We start from the raw sequence: 21,856 nt of genomic DNA, 5'->3' as shown, positions 1-21,856 counted from the left end.
CCAAAGAAGGCCGCCGAGCCAAAGAAGGCCGTCGAGCCAAAGAAGGCCGTCGAGCCAAAGAAGGCCGCCGAGCCAAAGAAGGCCGCCGAGCCAAAGAAGGCCGCCGAGCCAAAGAAGGCCGCCGAGCCAAAGAAGGCCGCCGAGCCAAAGAAGGCCGCCGAGCCAAAGAAGGCCGTCGAGCCAAAGAAGGCCGTCGAGCCAAAGAAGGCCGTCGAGCCAAAGAAGGCCGTCGAGCCAAAGAAGGCCGTCGAGCCAAAGAAGGCCGTCGAGCCAAAGAAGGCCGTCGAGCCAAAGAAGGCCGTCGAGCCAAAGAAGACCGTCGAGCCAAAGAAGGCCGTTGAGCCAAAGAAGGCCGTTGAGCCAAAGAAGGCCATTGAGCCAAAGAAGGCCCGAGCCGAAGAAGGCCGCCGAGCCGAAGAAGGCCGCCGAGCCGAAGAAGGCCGCCGAGCCGAAGAAGGTCGCCGAGCCGAAGAAGGTCACCGAGCCGAAGAAGGTCGCTGAGCCGAAGAAGGTCGCCGAGCCGAAGAAGGTTGCTGAGCCGAAGAAGGTCGCCGAGCCGAAGAAGGCTGTCGAGCTGAAGAGTTCCTGCAGCTCATAGGTATGATGGCCTCCTGCATATTCATCGTCCCTCATACTCTGCTTCAAATGCGTCCCTTACAAGAATGCCTAGCACGCCCGTGGAACCAAGCTCAAGGACAACTAAAAGACCTAGTGTTGGTAGACAGTCGCACTTACCGCTCTCTGCATTGGTGGAACTCACAAAACCTTTCAAAGGGGCAACTGTTCCAAGAGCCGGTTCTCCAGGTAGTATTAACAGCGGACGCATCACTGACAGGTTGGGGAGCCCATCTCCTTCAATATACAGTCCAAGGTCTCTGGACAGCCAAACAAAAGACTCTACACATAAACGACTTAGAGCTACTAGCAGTATTCCTAGCAATGAGAGCTTTTCAGAAATACTAGCGCAACAAGACTGTCTTAATCCGGACAGACAACATGACAGCCATGTACTACATCCAAAAACAGGGGGGCACACACTCTCTGCAACTATCTCACCTCGCACAGAGCATATGGAAGTGGGCAATTCCTCAGAACATTTATCTCCTGGCAGAACACCTCCCAGGTATAGACAACCAGATAGCAGACCTGCTAAGCCGACACAGTCAGCAAATACACGAATGGGAGATTCATCCTCAAGTTCTCCAACCATTCTTCCAAAAGTGGGGACATCCAGACATAGATCTGTTTGCCACAAACGAAAACTCAAAATGTCCGTCCTTCGCCGCCAGGTTCCCACACCCGTTGTCACAAGGCAATGCGATATGGATGAACTGGTCAAGCAGATTTGCGTACGCTTTTCCACCAACCCCAATGATTCCATTAGTGGCACGCAAGCTAAGGCAACAGTCGCTCACAATGATCCTGGTTGCTCCTACATGGGCAAGACAGCCATGGTACACAACGCTCCTAGAACTCTCAGTGGTTCCTCACCAAAGACTGCGCCTCTCGCCACAACTGCTAACACAGAACCATGGCGAAATCAGGCACCCAGATCCCAATGAGATGAACCTAGCGATCTGGCTCCTGAAGTCTTAGAGTTCGGATACCTTAACTTGACTCCAGATTGTATGAACATTATCAAAGAAGCAAGGCGTCCCACTACCAGAGCATGTTACGCAGCTAAGTGGAAAAGATTTGTTATTTATTGTAATAATAACCAAATCAACCCATTGGATGCCTCCATACAAAATTTAATCTGTTACTTGCTACATCTTCAAAGATGTAACCTGTCATACTCATCTATAAGGTTACACCTCGCTGCTATAGCAACATATCTTCTAAACGGACAACACGTCTCCTTATTTAGAATCCCACCTATCAAAGCTTTTATGGAGGGACTCTAAAGAATTATCCCTCCAAAGCACCCACCTTTTCCAGTCTGGAACTTAAACGTAGTACTTACCAGACTCATGGGACCACCCTTCGAACCACTTCATTCATGTGAACTACAATTCTCAACATGGAAGGTGGCATTTTTAATCGCTATTACCTCCCTTAGGCGAGTGAGTGAGCTACAGGCACTAACCATTCAGGAACCTTTCAGGCAAATACACCACAATAAGGTAGTGCTTCGTAAAAACCCAAAATTTATGCCAAAAGTTATATCCACTTTCCGCATCAATCAGTCCATAGAATTGCCAGTTTTCTTTCAAAACCCGCAATCCGTGGCTGAAAGAGCTCTGCACACACTAGATGTTAAAAGAGCTCTGTTATATTACGTTGACAGAACAAAATCATTCAGAAAGACAAAGCAACTATTCGTCGCATTTTCACCACAACATAAGGGTAATCCCATTTCCAAGACAGGAATAGCCAGATGGATAGTTAAATGCATTCAAATATGCTATCAAAAAGCAAAGCGCACTTTACCAGTTCCCCCAAAAGCTCACTCAATGCGTAAAATGGGGGCATCCATGGCTTTCCCAGGAAATATTCCCTTAGAAGACATATATAGGGCAGCTACATGGTCTACCATACACACTTTCACTAAACACTACTGTGTTGACGAGCAAGCTAAGCAACAAGCTGCTGTGGGCCAGGCTGTCCTTAAAACTCTTTTTCAAACCACTGCAGCTGATACAGGCAACCACCGCTAGAGAAGAAACTGCTATACAGTCTATGCAAAGATATGAATTCAGCAGCCCACATGCCTCGAACGGCAAATGCTACTTACCAGTATGCATCTGTTCTTGGCATGTAGGACTGCTGACATTCATATCGTCCACCTTCCTCCCCGGTACCTGTCACAGCTGCATGGTTATCTTCTTTACCTACATTTACATGGTCATCTCTTACTTTCCTATACTCCATCTTTGCCACAATGGCGAAAAACAATCTGAAGATGGAGAAGATGCCCATGCGCAGTGTAGTCCAGGGGAGGAGTCAACTATCTCGTGATACTTCGAAGACTCTTCCAAGACAACAAGGTGCAAACATCCAGACCCAACACTAGGCGGCGATCTATGCTAAGATATGAATGTCAGCAGCCCTACATGCCAAGAACAGATGCATGCTGGTAAGTAGCATTTGACTTCTAATAGATACTCCAACAACAGATTCCTCACCTTGTGACTATTTCCCCCAGTCATTAGACTGGGTCCGGAAACACAAAAGCAATACTTCTGCGACCTTGTAGGTGGCATTGTGTGGCTCTGCACTGATGCTTTTCCTCTTCAGAAGAGACAAGCTGGCAGCATCGAAGTGTTTACCTGAGGTGCGCTAATGTCAGTTGCTTTCAAAGGCTTTTCAGCGCCCACAGATGCAGATTCCACAGACAAATTGGCCTTATCCTATGTGCAGATCTGTAGTTTGGGACTTTTTGTAATGAGAATAAGAATCCATTCCACAGAACGAGGGAGTGAAGGTTGGAGAGAAATCTGCGGTTAGATAGAGTATCCTTTGGATGCAGGGTACAGTGAAGATATGAAACTAGTTAACCGGATGGATAATCCTAATGGCAGATTCCTCACCTTGTGAACAGATACCAAAGCAGCCATGTCTAGAGACGCAGAGCCTCCTGACATAGGATCCACGACCCCCCTCCGCCTTGCTTGTTGCAATACCACATGGCGGTGGTGTTGTCTGTGAACACCTGCACTACTCTCCCCTTGACAGAGGGAAGGAATGCTTTCAGTGCAAGATAGATCGCCCGGTGCTCCAGAAGGTTGATATGGAGCCTGGACTTTGCCGGAGACCAGAGGCCTCTGATCTCTGCCTCCCCCATACGGCCGCTTCATCCCAGGAGGGACGCATCTGTCACCACTGTGTGCTCCAGTTGGGGAAGGGAGAGGGATCTGCCGCTGACACAATGTTGGTTTGTGATCCACCACTGTAACTGCTGTGCAGTGTCCTCCAAGATCTAGACATGCTCGGACAGGTCCCATTGATGCTGCGCCCACTGGAACTTCAGGTTCCACTGCAGAGCCCGCATATGCCAAGTGGCATGATTGGTCAGCAGGATGCAGGAGGCCATGAGGCCCAGCAGCCTCAAGGTCATCCGGACCGAAACCCAGGACAAGTGCCAAAAGATCGGAATCATAGTACGAATGTCCCGGACTCGCTGTTCTGGAGGATAAACCTGAAACTGCGCAGTGTCCAGAACTGCCCCGATAAAGAGGGGCCTCTGAGAGGGAATCAGGTGCGACTTCGGCACGTTGATGGAGAACCCCAGCAAATGCAGGAGGACGGCCGTAGTCTGGAGGTGGGAGACGACTGCCTGGGGCGAGCCTGCCTTCAACAACCAGTCGTCGAGGTAGGGGAAGACTGCTCCTCTGATCTGCGCAGTTGAACTGCGACCACCGCCATCACTTTCGTGAACACCCGTGGGGCGTTGGTAAGGCCCGAAGGGGAGCACGGTAAACTGAAAGTGCTCGTGGCCTACCATGAACCGCAGGTAACGTGAGCGTCGGCGGGAGTCAGAAGAGCGATGTCTCCTCTTCGACTTCTTGTGCCTCTTAACGGAGGACTTGGAGCCCGACGAGTGGTGTCGACTCGCCGAGCTGTGAAGACTCCGGCCCCGCGACTGGTCCCTCGACCTCCTTCCGGACCAGGACCTCGAGCGGCGCGGGGCAGACTGTCGGAGCTCGAGGCGCTTACGGGACCGCTCCCGCCTAGCCTTCAACGTCAAGGCCAGGCAGTCAGGGCACGACTTATCATCGTGGTTGGGCCCCAGGCAATGTAGGCACCGGCGGTGGGGGCCTTCGAGGCTTCCATGGAAACCTTCTTGGGAAAAAAGCTCCCTTATTAGCGAATTCCCCCGCACAATGGGGGATGCTACATAATTATAGAAATTACTGCTGGGGACATTTTTGCAGGGATAATCTATTTAAAGAGTAAGCTCCCTCGAACGAGGAGTTTGCAACACCAGACTCAAGCCATACATAAAGCTGCTGAACTAGAAACACGGGTATCCTGCCCCCGTACCAGCGCGGACGTGACATAGGCAAACCTGCCCTTTTACTCATAACAGAACCCCCTGGGCCCTGGAAGTAGGTCTGTGAACACAGGTTCACCCGGAGCATCACCTCCTTCGAGGGACTCCTCGTTGCACACTGCTAGTATCATGGGGCGCAGACAGACAGCGGCACACTGAGGGACAGACTTTTTTTTATAGCGCCGAACCATGTCGGAGCTATTCCACTTCATGGGCAGGCAACGAACAGACTTGACTGCCACCATGCATTTATGTGGCCTCACGGAGCACGAACACTGTTTCAAACCAAGGTTGCACTTGGCAACAAAGATGGGATAAAACATAATTGCAACTGCATCTCTTCCTAAGAACTACATTGGATGTACTTTTGGGATGGGAGCTGAACCCACAGTGCGCCCAGAAACCCCTCTCTCTCTACCATTTGCTATCATCACGGCAGCTCCAAACACCTCTGCACATATTACCCCTTCCTGTTATTCAGCCAGCATTATATTCAATAAAACTGTTCACCCCTTGGTGGTAAAATGTTGTTCTGCTGTCTGTGACTAAAGATTATGTCTAACAGGCGTTTATGGTAATTGACATAGCATTGTTCCATGATCTCGCTGAAACAATATGCCTCCTGTGCAGATACCTTCCTTCCATCTCTTGCACTTCCATGATGAACTCCTAATATTGACCTTGAATTTGCTCTGTACACTGGACTCATCGCGCTGTGCACTATCTTGTTAGAATTTTCACAATAGTCGTTGCTCCTTGGGGCATGTCTTTATTATAAAATGCTTCATAATTGTATAATATTTTAGACCTTATTAAACTGTGAATAGGTAAAAATGCTAATAATTCACAATCATTCAACCTGTTGCTGAAAGGAAGGGTCACCACTCCAAGGCTCTGGAATGAGAATGTAGAGGTGCTGCTATGGCTGAGAGCAGGAGACTTGTACCACTAAATAATACACTGCTGTATGCATACATGTCGATGCCAATAGACCCAAAATAGGCTGTCTCCCTGTGAGGGATGCGTCTGCTGTGAGCACCAGTTGTGGAACAGGTTCGAGGAACGGCCACCCTTTTGTCAAGTTTTTGGTGTTCCACCACTACAGAGAGCGATGTTTGCGGCTGTCTAACAACACCAGGTCTGTTAGTTGACCTTGAGCATGGTTCCACTGTTGTGCTAGACATTCCTGTAACTGACGCATCTTTAGTCTTGCATATGGTACTATGAAGATGCAAGATGCCATCATGCCTATTAGTCTCATGGACACTCTGTCTTGCAGAGATTGTTGCTGTTGAAAGGCTGTGACTAAGGCTTGAATGCTCTGTCTCCTTGCTGGACTGGGATACGCTAGAGCCGTAGACGTGTTTATTGTAGCCCCTAGATACTGATGTATGTGAGAGGGCTGCAGGTGCGACTTGGCGTAGTTGATTGTGAACCCTAAGTCGAGCAATGTTTGAATTGTCCGCTGTGTGTGTTGAACACACTGATTGGATGACTTGGCTTTTATGAGCCAATCGTCTAGATCAGTGGTTCCCAAACTTTTGACTCCTGAGGACCCCCATTGAGTCACCACTGGAAGCCGGGGACCCCCAAGCAATTTGTATGAGTTAAATTTCAAACATTAACCCCTTGCACGCTCGTGATGGAACCATTCCGCCACGAGCAACGGTGGGGCTGTGCTGGTGACGGAATGGTTCCGTCACGGCCCGGCATTGATTTCGCGCCTGCGCGGCGCGTCCTATTGAGCGGGCGGGGCCGTGACGGAACCATTCCGTCACAAGCACAGCGCCACCGCGGCTCGTGATGGAGTGGTTCCATCACAAGCATGGCAGCGCCGTGCGGCCCCCTGCCCCCTAGCGCCGCGGCAGTAATTCCGCCGCGGCCAAGGGTTTAAAACAGTAATTCGAAAAAAATACACTTTTGTGCACACAAAACAAATACTCAAAGTACTAAGGATTTTGGGGCCAGATGTACGACCATTTCATTTAGCGCCTCGCAATTGGCGACACATTGCGAGTGGCAAATTGCAAGTCGCTAAATAAAATGTACAACAGTTTGTTTGACACTGTTTGGGATTCCCAATGGGGTTGCAAATTGCGAGGTTCATTAATATTAATGAGCCTCTCGCAATTTGCGAGCCCATTGGGAATGCCAGCCCTCCCAGCGATGGTGGCCTGCTGGGCTCTGCAGGCCACCATGTCTCTGACTGCTTTTAAATAAAGCAGTTTTAAAAAAGAAAATGCAGCCTATTTACCATGCATTTAAAAAAAAAAAAAAAAATGAAACATTTTCGTTTCATTTTCTAAGGGCAGGCAGAGGTCCCTGGGACCACTGCCTGACCTTAAAAAATAATTTTGCATGCATTTGGGAAGGGGTCCCCTGTTTCTGTGCTTTTAAAACTGTTGCCTACGGACCCCCTGGGAATGTGTCACAGACCCCTGGGGGTCCGCGGACCACAGTTTGGGAAACACTGGTCTAGATACATGTATTTGTTGTCTCCGGAGATGTGCTGCTACTACTGCTAGGCACTTTGTGAATACTCGTGGTGCTGCTGTCACTCCAAATGGAAGGACTTTGAACTGATAATGTTGTCCTTCCAGTACAAACCTTAGATACTTTCTGTGAGCCGGATGTATAGTATTGTGAAAGTAGGCGTCCTTCAGGTCTAGTGTTGTGAGGAAATCGCCTTGTTGCAGCAGGGGGAGCACTTGTTGTAAAGTGATCATATGAAAATGATCTGATTGTATGTAATGATTGAGGGGCCTGAGGTCGAGAATTGGTCTTAGTGTCCCGTCCTTCTTGGGAATTACAAAATACAGCGAGTAAACCCCTGTTCCTTGCTCTTGTAAAGGAACTATTTGTATTGCGTCCTTTTGTAGAAGTGACAGAACTTCTTGTTTGAGCAGAGTAAGGTGTTCTGTAGACATTGGACGTTGCCTGGGCGGTATGTGTGGAGGGGTTGCTGTAAGTTCTAGGCAGTAGCCATACTGGATAATCTGTCTTACCCACTTGTCTGTTGTGATGGAGTTCCAGACAGGCAGGAATTGTGTTAATCTGCCCCCCAGAGGAGTGGAATGCTGTGGGGGGAGCAGAGGGAAGTCACTGTTTTGTGGCGGAAGAGGTTTGATTACTGTTGTTACCCCGACTTCTTCCTTTGTTGTTATTCCCTCTATATCCTCCTCTAAAATATTCCTTGTTAGAGGATGTTTGTGTGTTGGATTTGAAGGACGTTGTATTGTCTGCACCAGTTTGTTTGGAGCCTCCTCTATAAGAAGGAGCGACGAAAGGAACCTCTAGTTTGTGTGGACTGTAAAGCTCCCATAGATTTGGCAGTGTCTGTATCCTTCATTTTTAGGGCTTGGGCCTAGCGTACACTGTGCAGCTAGAGTCCTTTTCCTGGCGTTTTGAAAATGGACCTGGAAATTCCACGCAGCTCGTGCGTGTTATTTCCAAGGTCCATTTTCATTGACCTTCGCTATTTTTTAACAGAACACGCAATAGGCCATAGGCGGTCGCGTAGCTTCGCATATGGCCTATTGGTGTCTGTTACGCGCACCATAGGCCATATGTTTTGAATTATCGCGGTTTGACAGCATGCCACTCGTCGTTTTTTTATTTTTTGTAGTTCGCAATCGCTTTCGATTGCTTTCCGCTCCCACCCCGCACTCTCTCGTCAAGTAAATGCAATCGGGCGGGTGTCATGCGGACGAACCCAGCCAGCTAGTCGGGCGGGGCACGCGCCTGTGAGTTACGCAGAGTAACTAACGGTCAAGGCTTGGGGCCGCTCCCGCCAAGGGCGCGACCATCCCGGTCGGTGACTGGAAAGGCGCTTCTCCGACTCCCCGAGACCACCCGGCACGCACCATGGGCGACAGAGAGCAGCTCCTACAGCAAGCCCGGCTGGCTGAGCAGGCAGAGAGATACGATGACATGGCGGCGGCCATGAAAGCGGTAAGTCCTGGGGTAACCGTGAGTGATGAGGAGAATACAGATCTGAGTTGTGTGGATGTTGGGAGGGGTCGGTTAGCAGATAGCTGTGGAATGTCCAGTTACCAGGGTGGCTGGGGAGCGGGCACAATGGGAAAAGAGCACCGGGGGGGTGGGAGCTGTGGCGGTAGAATGACAGCTATAGGGTGTGGATTTAAGAGACCGTGAGGTTAACCGCAGATCAGCTTAGATTAGCGTGGGACCTGAGAGGGAAGTGACAACTGGGAGAGGGCGTGCCAGGGCCAGTAAGCGGCGTGTGGGCAATCGGATTGTTGGAGGTCACGTCCGGGAGAGTGGGGGTCATGAGGGTGTGAGCTGGCGCAGACTTCAGTAAGAGTGCGGTTAAAAGATACCATAGGATTGGTAGGCTGATCAACGCGGGGATGTGGACAGGGTTGCTTTTGTTGCATTTGTCTGTGTGGGTTTGCTGTTAAAATTGGAGAAAACAGGAATGATTCGATTTTTAGCATTCTTGGTACCCAAGAAACAATTACACGCCTGCCCTTGAATCCACATGTAGTGGTCTGTATCGTCTTTCCCATTCTAGGTATTGTTTCCCCATGTTAAAATTCACCGGTGTCTATTGTGGATTACCTACATGCTAGCCCATATCCCCGTTCCAAATTTGTACTCCGTGATACGCCCGTGCAGGCCCTGCCCTTCTTCCGTGTGACTCCTGGAAAGAGATCCCCCACCCCAGAATTGAGTTCCTATATAGTCAAATGCTGCCTTCTTGCTGATGATACGATATTTGCAGGTGGAACTGCCATGCTTAAAGATAGCGCACCAGTACTATAACTGTTCTTGCGTGAGGACTGCTAGACCTTTAGCTTGAAAGTAGAGCTCGTCTCAATGCATTGTTTTCTACCTAGAAATAAGGTTACTATGTTAAACGCGGAGAACATCATGGAGCCGGTACATCACTAATGGATACTTATAATTTCAGATTCCTCAACCTTTAGAAAAATCTATCCAACAGGCTGGACCTGGGCGATTTGACAGCAGTGCTCCTCTGCGTCACCAGGTGATGGTGTGCAGATGTATGTTGGCCTCCATCCACCCGGTAGTAAAAGAGTGACAGCATGAGTGACTGCATGAGTGAGTGTGACAGCATGAGTGACTGCATGAGTGAGTGTGACAGCATGAGTGAGTGTGACTGCATGAGTGAGTGTGACTGCATGAGAGAGTGACTGCATGAGAGAGTGACTGCATGAGAGAGTGACTGCATGAGAGAGTGACTGCATGAGAGAGTGACTGCATGAGAGAGTGACTGCATGAGAGAGTGACTGCATGAGAGAGTGACTGCATGAGAGAGTGACTGCATGAGAGAGTGACTGCATGAGAGAGTGACTGCATGAGAGAGTGACTGCATGAGAGAGTGACTGCATGAGAGAGTGACTGCATGAGAGAGTGACTGCATGAGAGAGTGACTGCATGAGTGAGTGACAGCATGAGTGAGTGACAGCATGATCGGCAGCAGAGTGAGAGTGACAGCATGATCGACAGCAGAGTGAGAGTGACAGCATGATCGACAGCAGAGAGTGACAGCATGATCGACAGCAGAGAGTGACAGCATGATTGACAGCAGAGAGTGACAGCATGATCGACAGCAGAGAGTGACAGCATGATCGACAGCAGAGAGTGACAGCATGATCGACAGCAGAGAGTGACAGCATGATCGACAGCAGAGAGTGACAGCATGATCGACAGCAGAGAGTGACAGCATGATCGACAGCAGAGAGTGACAGCATGATCGACAGCAGAGAGTGACAGCATGATCGACAGCAGAGAGTGACAGCATGATCGACAGCAGAGTGACAGCATGATCGACAGCAGAGAGTGACAGCATGATCGACAGCAGAGAGTGACAGCATGATCGACAGCAGAGAGTGCCAGCATGATCGACAGCAGAGAGTGACAGCATGATCGACAGCATGATCGACAGCAGAGAGTGACAGCATGATCGACAGCAGAGAGTGACAGCATGATCGACAGCAGAGAGTGACAGCATGATCGACAGCAGAGAGTGCCAGCATGATCGACAGCAGAGAGTGACAGCATGATCGACAGCATGATCGACAGCAGAGAGTGACAGCATGATCGACAGCAGAGAGTGACAGCATGATCGACAGCAGAGAGTGACAGCATGATCGACAGCAGAGAGTGACAGCATGATCGACAGCAGAGAGTGACAGCATGACAGCAGAGAGTGACAGCATGATCGACAGCAGAGAGTGACAGCATGATCGACAGCAGAGAGTGACAGCATGATCGACAGCAGAGAGTGACAGCATGATCGACAGCAGAGAGTGACAGCATGATCGACAGTAGAGAGTGACAGCATGATCAACAGCATGATCGACAGCATGATCGACAGCATGATCGACAGCAGAGTGACAGCATGATCGACAGCAGAGTGACAGCATGATCGACAGCAGAGTGACAGCATGATCGACAGCAGAGTGACAGCATGATCGACAGCAGAGTGACAGCATGATCGACAGCAGAGTGACAGCATGATCGACAGCAGAGTGACAGCATGATCGACAGCAGAGTGACAGCAGAGTGAGAGTGACAGCAGAGTGAGAGTAACAGCAGAGTGAGAGTAACAGCAGAGTGAGAGTGACAGCATGAGTGATAGCAGAGTGAGAGTGACAGCATGAGTGACAGCAGAGTGAGAGTGACAGCATGAGTGACAGCAGAGTGAGAGTGACAGCAGAGTGAGTGACAGCAGAGTGAGTGACAGCAGAGAGAGAGTGACAGCAGAGAGAGAGTGACAGCAGAGAGAGAGTGACAGCAGAGTGAGAGTGACAGCAGAGTGAGAGTGACAGCAGAGTGAGAGTGACAGCAGAGTGAGAGTGACAGCAGAGTGAGAGTGACAGCAGAGTGAGAGTGACAGCAGAGTGAGAGTGACTGCATGAGTGAGAGTGACTGCATGAGTGAGAGTGACTGCATGAGTGAGAGTGACTGCATGAGTGAGAGTGACTGCAGAGTGAGAGTGACTGCAGAGTGAGAGTGACTGCAGAGTGAGAGTGACTGCAGAGTGAGAGTGACTGCAGAGTGAGAGTGACTGCAGAGTGAGAGTGACTGCAGAGTGAGAGTGACTGCAGAGTGAGAGTGACTGCAGAGTGACTGCATCAGTGCACGCTTTTACCAGGCACACACCACCAGCCGTCAGTGCACGCTTTCACCAGCCACACACACCACCAGCCGTCTGTGCACGCATTTACCAGGCACACACACCACCAGCCGTCTGTGCACCCTTTCACCAGGCACACACACCACCAGCCGTCTGTGCACCCTTTCACCAGGCAAACACACCACCAGCCATCAGTGCACAATTTCTACAGGCACACACACCACCAGTCATCAGTGCACACATCAATTGTTAATGCATCCACAATTAACTATTGTAGCAATAGCAGTATGGTGCACTTTACTTTTAAACATATTTATCTAAAGCGCAGCATGCCACCATTGCTACAATTCCAATCCAACCCACATAATTCCACTACACACCACATGCATACACTCAATAACACATGGCTAAAAGACATTGGCATTTACAATGCCATTAGCTCTAACTCAAATAAATCCGAGACCTATTGCATTTCCAATGCTTGTTTCAAGTGCTGTGTCTACTTCTTGTCCAAATAATTGGTTTTGATTAAATGGTTGATTTAAAATGGTGGTTTGTACTTCCTGTTTAAACCCTGAAAAGCGTAGCCACGCATGTCTTCGAAGTACGACACTAGTATTTACAGCTCTAGAGGCAGCATCTGCTACATCTAGTGCGCACTTGATTGAGGCATTAGAAATAAGCTTGCCTTCTTGTATAAGATCATTTGCCTGTGTTTTATATTGGTCAGGTAGATGTTCTAGTAGTTTCTCTAACTGATCATAATGAGCCCTATCATATCGGGAAAGGAGGGCTTGTGTATTAGCTATACACCATATGTTGGTAGCTTGTGCAGCTATTCTTTTGCCTGAGGCATCTATGACCTTGGATTCTTTGTCTGGTGGGGTGCCTCGCCGGAAGTTTGTGAGTTTGCTCTCTTCCTAGCATTTGACACAACTAGTGAATCTAATGGTAGTTGTCCTTTAATGTAGGTTGGATCTGCAGGTGCAGGCCTATATTTTTTCTCAATTCTAGGGTTCAAAATCCTAGTACGTACAGGATCTTTAAATATTTCTGGAGCATGTTTAATGACCCCTTTGATCATAGGAAGAATTTGAACAGATCTTTGAGATTGTTCAAATGTGTCTAATAGAAAATCTTCCTCTGCCTCATCAGAATTCATAGTGACCCCATGGTAAATGGCAGCTCTGTTCAATAGGTGCCCGAAACCAATGTTATCCTCGGTGGGGGAAGGTTTTGATGGGTATGACTGTGGGTCGGGAATATCTGGTGTATCCTATGGGTTTGGGTACTCCCAGTCTGTATCATCTATAGGGAATGGGAAAGACTCCTTAGTGTCTATCCCTCTTCCTAAACTATATTCATCATCATTTTGAGGTGAGTGTGAGGAAAATGTGAAGGAGACATCTGTGGTGAATTGTTAGGAGGAACAGGAGATGAAGGAGAAGGAAGTATAGGTGAAGAAGGATGCATAGGGGATGTGGCAGAGTCCTTCTTCTTGGCAGGAACCACAGGTGTGGGTGTTTCATCTGCCTTCCTTTTCTTGTGTGGTGTAGTGGACACATGACCTGTTTTTGGGTCAATGTAGATCTTCTTTTGCAGAGGATCTGGCAGAAAAAGTTATTCTTCTTGTGGAACCTTTGTCGGCGCCGATTTTTTCGGTACCGGACGAGGTTGCTGTTTGTCTTTAGCCTTAGGAGTTGTTACAGTGTCCTTTGGCGTAGTTTTCGGCACCGAAGGTGTTGTTTTCGGTGTCGTAGGCTGTTTCGAGAGCTTTGACACATCGGAATCAGGCCTTGTCGGTTTCGGCACCGAAGACGGTGTCTTCGGAGTGGAAGCTGGTCTCGTCGGCTTCGAGGCGTCGGACGCTGGCTTCGTACCCTTGTCTTTAGAAGTCGACGGTTTCGGAGCTGAGACTTCTTTCGGTTTCGGTGTCGAATGAGCTGGTGGGATTGGCACGTGCGGCTTGCTCGGTACTGAGCTACCGGAAGGCTTAGTTATTTTCTTCGGCACCGGGCTCAATGGCGGGGCTGTCGAAGTGGTTTTTCGGTCGCGACTGGGCCCCGGAGGCGGAGTGTTGACCTTTGCCTTAGGTCTGGGTGCTGTGTGTGGTGCAGGGGCAGTAGTACTCACGCACTGACCCGATGGTATGGAGTCATCTGCCTCGGATACGATTTGGAGATCATCGGAATCTTATTCAGGTACGAGCGGAACCTCCTCGTCGAAGATGTCCACCGGTTCCGGAGCTCTGCATGTCGTGTCGACGGGCCCTCCGATCTCTGATGGTTTTCTTGGATCGAAAGGACGCGCAGGCTGTACAGATGGATTCGTCGTGTTCTGGCGATAAGCAGAGATTGCAGAGCTTGTGATGGTCACTGCGTGGAAACTTTGCTCCACACATCTCTTGAATGGCGTCCTTTCAATGAGGTGTAGGCCTCACGGCGTGGATAGGCCCAACGGCCCGCGTCGACGACCGGAATCGAGCTGATGGAGTCGAGACGATGTTAGTCGGTATCGAAATTAGTTTGGAGAGTTTTGGGAAGTTTTTTTGCGCTTCGAAGTGCTGGGAAAGTATATTTCTAGCCGGAGCGGAAAACTTTCATCGGAACCCAGTGGCGGAAAAAAACAATCTAAGGATGGAGACCATGCCCATGCGCACTATCGTCCAAGGGAGGAGTCACCTATCTCGTGATTACAAAGACTTCTTACAAGATGACAACAACATGCAATCATCCGAGCCCAACACCAGGTGGCGATCTAATGCTAAGTGTACAATCTGCAGCTCATATGCCTCGAACAATAAGTTACCTGTAACTGTAGTTCTCCAGGAATGGTATCTTTCAAAAATTCACATGCTTGAATCATTCCCAGTCGGCGATGTGGGAGTCCCATAGGACTCCCACTTTGACGATGGGAAATGATTCAAGCATGTGAATCAATGAAAGATCAAATTCTGGAGTAAAAGAGTCTGCTCCACTGCTGGATTTTCAGTTACACTGCACACAAGCATAAGCATGTGAAGTTGGCCATGTCTTGTACAAATCTGCCTTCAACAATAAAGGAAATGCTTTGCTTAGGGATTTTAAAGCATAAATCTTTCAGGAAAAAGATCAAGAGCATATAAGCATTGTGCTCAAACATATGTACAAGTAATCCGCTATTTTTAAAGCAAAATTGTAAAATCCCCTAACAGAAGAAAAGGGCTGCCTGCGAGCAATCAATTAAGTTAAAGATATGACTGAAAGCAGTAGTAAGGCAGCATTTATTACTCCCAACATTATAAGGTCAAATTACAAAACAACTTTTGACTCCCCTTAAAGTTATGCTCAAAACAGTTATCTGTATTTACGCTGCAGATTATGTGTTCTCACAAGACGAGCAACAGTCTCAGACAGTGTATCTGTTCAAACAAGTGGTTATGTTTTTTAGAACAATCATATCAATCTTGAGCATGTAAAAGGTGTTCGATTTTGAACTCTACTGGCCTAGAAGTCCTTCAAACCCGTATGAATGGCTCAAACTGCAGACTACACCAGCTCTTTATACTGACTACCAGTATCTGCTCCTAAATGTCCCTCAATTACACATTGTTCATCTATTTCTGCCGTCCATTCTGCTCACCCATGCTCACTTCTCCTGATGAACACCTGCAGTCATCAGTTCTTGTGTCAAACTGCTAACCATTCTGTTTTCAGCTAACTACCCACCATTGCTCTCTCATTAAAGAATGACCTCAAATGGCAGCATTTTACCAGTGTCAGTTGCTGAAATTGTTCGCAAGCGCTCACTCCTCACATTACCTGTGTGTGCCCAAAACCTGAACCAGAGCTGCTAGTGCATATTAAATTACAATATAAATTATTTATTGGCATCACCGCTAAAGTGACAACCAGTGGTTAACTGATTTCTTTCCATTAACAAAAGCTTACCCATATTTCTCTCTGATGCTAGTACTCCCTCATTTTCTTGAGCATATCCTTCGCTTTTCCCTGATCCACCTTCTCTTTCTATATTATCCCCTGTCGATCCATTTAGTTTAGTATTCATTAGCACTATTTTTCATCATCTTCCTCAGTTTCTCCTCCCTTTCTTTCCATCATGTGCATTCTTGTTTACTCTTTTTCCCCTCATCGTCTCTACTACTCTTCCACCAGACCCCACTTTCCTAACCTTCTGTCTGGTGCAATAGTAGCTCCATGTTCTGATTCCTACTGTGGTCTTGCTCATACCTGGTGCAGGGTTACCTGTGCTGCTTTTTAAAAAGTTAGAGCAATGACCAGTCTGAAGGGTAAGGTGACTTGGCATCAGAGGCCCCTGTCACAGTCTCCTGCACAACTATCCCATATGGACGAATTACTTACCTTCGGTAACGATGTACCTGGTAGACACACAGTCTTGCCGCAGATTCCTTAACTTCGAATATCCCCAGGTGTCAGACTGAATCGGGAAAACTTTCCGCAGCAGCGCCACAACGCGGAGCCACCACCAAAAACTGTGAGAATATGAGAACAGTGTGCAAAATTTCAAGAAAATTAGAATCACAAAGGACAGTGCCAGGCAATGTATCCTGCAAACCAGTAGAAGGATGAGCAGAGCCCCGCTCTGAGAAGCACCCCCAGAAATGTGAAGGCCAAACCACCTGTGTAGGTAGAGGAAGATGTGAAAAAGCAGCATAGCGGACGACAGAAGCCTGCAACTATAATGTATAATTGTTAAGGACCACAAAGCCAGAACATAGGATCAAGGACAATTTCACCATAAGACGTCACCAGAAGAGACATCGCAACCCCAATAAAAGCCGATAGAATGTGGCAGAGCCAATAGACTTGAACCAATGGGTCGCAGGGGTGGTAAGAGACCCCAAGGCGACAGAGAGAGGAAAAGCAGAGGGCGGGAAAAAACCTGAATAGATCCCACACCGTACAATCCAGGTACGGGATTGGAAAGGACACATAACATGAGCATACCGCTAAATCACGGGAACAAGCGTAGTAGAACAAGGAAAACAGAATGAACACTGTCAGAGTGAAGTGAAAAAGTCCCCCTGTAGAAAGGCAAGCCACCCGGAGGGAGGCGAATACAGAAACCCCCACCTGAAAAGGTCCTCGCAGAACGGGGAGGACGGGCGGGCACTAAGGCATCTGCCGCTAGACTGTGTCTCTACCAGATACATCGTTACAGAAGGTAAGTAACTCGCCCATCTGATAGACATCTAGCCGCAGATGCCGTAACTTAGAATAGATACCAAAGCCCTACCCATAGCGGAGGCGGGTCTGCGACTGAACCCCATAAAGTTCCAGAGGGAACGTAGCCGTCAACAAGGTGACGAAACACAGTGGGGACCACAAGCCAATGCAGCCACACCAGACCATGAAGCTCAAAAAAGCACAGAAAACCTGGGGAGGCAAAGGCACCACAAGCCGTCCAAGATCAGCATGAAAAACCCCCGTATTTATACCGGGTGAGAGAAAGAAAACACATACTAGATATGTAGGTGTGGAAGGGAAAGTGCAGGACTTCGCTACAAGTGGAACTGCACCTAGGGTCTGATAGATACGCAGGATCCGGCGTGCCGACTATAAGGAAGACACAGAGAGATGGCAACTTGTATGACAGAGTTAGCGCAAGATGCACAACATTGGCAAGAAGCACTGTTAAAACCCGCTCCCGCAAAAATATGTGTGACAGCAGAGGCAGGATGCCAACCCAGTTCCAGAGAATGCCAGTGGTACGAGAAACAGAAGACACAACAGTACATAGTCGGTCTTTCACAGATATGTGAAAGGGCCGACGGCAAGCAGCAAATGTGCCCAAAACAGGACTTACATTAAGAACGATAGTCAAGCGGAAGCCTGGAAGGTACATAAGCAGACCGTGTGGACATTAGAACCACACGAAGTATAGCAAAGACCCTCCTATAGAGTAACTGCGGGAGACGCAACAGCAAGAAGGCAACCAGCAAAATAGGGGACCAGGCAAGCCGGACACCTATATAAGAACTTGTAGCACAAGCAGACCGGGTCAAAGACCACGGACACCTCATGAAGAAACGTTGCCAACCAGATTCTACTGTGTAAGAGCACAGCAGAAACAAATAAGAAAAAAAAACGCTCAAAAATGAAGCGTAATACAACAATAGACTAGGGCGTGCGAAAAGTACCAACAGACATGCGGAAGCAGAACTGGACAGGACAATGTCCCGGTCCATAAGCAATATCCGCCCCTCGCCGGGGAGGAACAGCGGCCCCCTGCAAGACAGAGAAGGAGAAGGAGCTAGGCACGATAGTGGGAACAGTCGGGACCAACCTAGAAGTCCCGGACCCAAGAAGCGAGTATCCTGAAGAGAACACTCCCTTTGAGAGTATCAGAGAATGAACCCAAAGCAGTAGCGTGGAAAACACCTGTGCAGCAACAGCAGGGAATGAGGAAAAACTGCTCTTGGGAAAGTCGCCATAAGACGAGGCCATAAGACAATGCACAGCAGAGACGGACATATAATCTGCTACCTTGAAAGACAAGCCCAGTAAGGGCTGACAACAAACAGACCAGGGTGTATCCAAGTTTGCGCTAATAGTAATAAACATACTGCATAGCGGCGTTTGTCCTTTGCAAGGCAAGTACAGGGCGTCAGTCGTGAAAGAACAGCGCCCTATGTGAAGGGAGCAAGGGTCCTGAGAGACTGAGACCAGCAAAAGAAGAGCAGCTTTTATAGATCAGAAGATCACTGCAATGCTGAAAAAACATAAGGACCCCGTCAAGGCAGGCGAGGGAAAGGCTGCATGGCAAGGAACCCATGCCTAGGCCTAGAATCACTACAGACAACAGGAGCCAATTGGAACCGAAGTGCAAGAGAGGGGTGCTAACGGCAGAAAAAGAGAACAGCCTGACTCCTAGAAGGATGTCCGCAAGGAAGACTCCATAGGAGCGTACCAAGGCTAAGGCAGGTACCCAATAGCCCGCAAATACCCCAAATAGGGTAAGTCTCAAACCCTCTGAGGGGAGTCCTCTTGGGCAAAGCACACATTCAGAGGACTGAAAGGGAAGACCGAACCAGCCGTCCGGAAGGTATACGGAGATGGCTGAACCACCTCCTACACTAGCTGGATGCTACGCAGAGAACCGGGTCAAGTTTGAAATCAAACCAACAAGGCAACATCGCCTACGCAGAATAAAAGGATACCCATAAGGCAAAAAGACGTGCCGCAAGAGTCACGGTTGCCCAGACATGAGGCGAGAGACCGCTGAATCTGTGTGGCTATCAGAAAGGTCCACGCCATTGAAAGGCAGAGCCCTAAGAGCATCCCGAACATTGTCCGGCAAATGACTGTCGAGCAGCCAAGCATGGTGGCGCAAAGCCACACACCGAGCAAGAGCTCGACCCACCCAGTCAGTGGCGTCAAGGAAAGAGTGGAGGGAAAATTGCGCCATTCCCCTGCCATCATGCAGAAGGTGGATCAATTACAAACGCTGGTCTTCTGGAATTGAAGGAAGAAGGTTCTCGACCAAGTCCCAAAGGGTAGAGGATGCGCGTGCAAACACGCAAGCCGTATTCAATGTGCAGATGCCAGCATTGGCAGAGGCGAAAAGCTGGCGACAACATGTGTCCAACCACCTAGACTCCCTGGAGGGAGGTAACAGTGGCAAGGCAGAGGAAGACTAAGTCAAAGTCCGCCTGAACAACTAGGCCCTGAGCTATAGGGTGAAGAGATAGACGGATCATCCGGGGCAGGACGGTGTCGACGAGCTATGGCCCGATCAACAGGATCACCAGAGGAAGGCCTCGCCCATGTGCCCAGCATGATGTCAAACAAAGATGCCCCAAGGGGTAGCAAAGGCTCCACCTCAACTGGCTCCATGTGGAGAAGATCCAACAAAGGATCAGAAGGCAGAAACACCACAGGGGGTTGAAAACGAAGAATAGCTGCTGCCCTGTGAATAGCCCGTGCATAAGCAGCACTAGCCTCGGTTACCATCAGGGGAGGTGACAATAAACCATCAGTAGGAGACGGTTGGAGACTGACCCGTCCACTAGACAGCAAAAGTAGAGGAGCCGGAGGCTGATCCGAAGGCCACGCCACACATGGTACCTGCACCATGGATCGAAATGGCCTCAGATCAGGGGAGCCCAGAGGAGTGTCAAACTCTGCATAAGAGGAGGCATAGGTGCCGACTGACACCATGTGGGAGTCGCCCCGACGTCCGAGGAGTCCGGTTGGACACCAAACTTATGTAATAGAGGAGGTGTGGATGTCGGCACCGGCGTCGACCGGCAAAGAGTTTAAGTCATCCGGACGTCGACAACCTCCAAAAGGGACTCTGCCTGGGCACCGTCCGACGTCGACCCCACTGCAACATGTGGGGAACAGGGCGTCAAGTCCGGCGCCGCCTCCGTCAGCGCAGGAAGTCGCTCAGCTGAAGCACCAAATGACTTGGGTGTTGGTAAAAAGTCCATCAGCCCTGTCAACCCAGAGCAACAAACAATTTTCACTACGCAATAATCAAAATGAATGGCTTGATTAATGTTCAATTATGTTTTGGTATTTATATGCACCTCTGTTTTAAACATCATACAATTTCACAAAACCTAAATTTGTGAAGGCTTAAGGGGTGAGCCTTTGTTACAAATAGTTCTAACCCATGAGTTAAAATATAGGGAAGGGAAATTGCCTCAGGGAGGTAAATGAAAAATGGCTTACACGCGTCAGATTTTATTAGACCTTTGAAGGGAAATTTGAGATGTGCACAAATCCCCATTTCACCCTCACTCAGACATCTATTTTTCTTATTAGTTTCCCCATCACACAACTTACTACTTTGGAATGGATCCAACACAATCATCCTTTGCCTGTCTGCACAGTTTACGTTCTACTTCAAAGTGTCCCTCTTCAAAAATTCCTACACTGGAGCCTTCCATATGTTCACTAAGAAGAAGTACGCACTTGCCTTTAAATGTAGTTCTCCACCATGTTTCATTCAGTGGCTATGTTTCAATATTATATAAGATCAGGCTGAGAATCTTTCAAAATTGTTTTCTCTGTGTTTGCCATTGGCATTCAACTGCATCATCAGAACAACTTTATTCATGCAGCCACCCTCCTGAAGTTCATGTCTACTAGCCAGCTAATAACCCAGCTACTCTATCTCAACACCTAGATGGACATTTAGATCTCAACATATGGACTTTTAACAATGCAAATTGATCTATTCAAGGTTGATGGAAGACCAGCATGTGAGTTTATGAAAAATGCCATATATTGGAGATCAGAATGTGTACACCTGCAGATAATTATTTCTGCCATAGCATTCAAACTTTCAGAGAAGCACAAGCATATCTGCATATATTATGGAGCAGCATTTGGTAATTAAAATACTTTGGAATATTGGGATGAATCGACTTCATATTCTATGAGTTGAAAGATCTAGTTGCTAATCAAGTGTATCGAAATGTGCATCAGTAACTGTATCCTGAATGTGTGGACGTTCCTCTACATTGTTCTTCTGAAGAGTTTATGTTGATATACTTACCAGCATGCTCACTGTGGTTGTTGTCTTCTCTCTTGTAGCCTTTAGGGCAATTATTTAGCAACTCTTTTTTCTCTGTTCACATCCCTCTGGGACCCCTTGTTACCATACTTGGTTGCTTTTACTGTTCCCATAAGCACAACAAGCTAGTTTGGAAGACGAGAGGCCTTTAGTCTGTTCAAGAATTGGTTAGGCACTCTTCATGTTAATTTTAG

General features: G+C 48.4%; 1 protein-coding gene across 22 annotated transcripts in view; it reads right to left on the bottom strand.

Moving 5' to 3' along the window:
* The window catches only part of RERE (arginine-glutamic acid dipeptide repeats), a 1,170,479-nt gene that overhangs the window by 38,822 nt on the left and 1,109,801 nt on the right, over positions 1-21,856 (bottom strand). The window lies entirely within an intron of this gene.

This window comes from Lissotriton helveticus, chromosome 5_1 (assembly GCF_964261635.1).
Source record: "Lissotriton helveticus chromosome 5_1, aLisHel1.1, whole genome shotgun sequence".
Classification (NCBI taxonomy): Eukaryota; Metazoa; Chordata; class Amphibia; order Caudata; family Salamandridae; genus Lissotriton; species Lissotriton helveticus.
The sequence above is the reverse complement of the archived record's forward strand: the minus strand, read 5'-3'. Positions and strand labels throughout refer to the sequence as shown.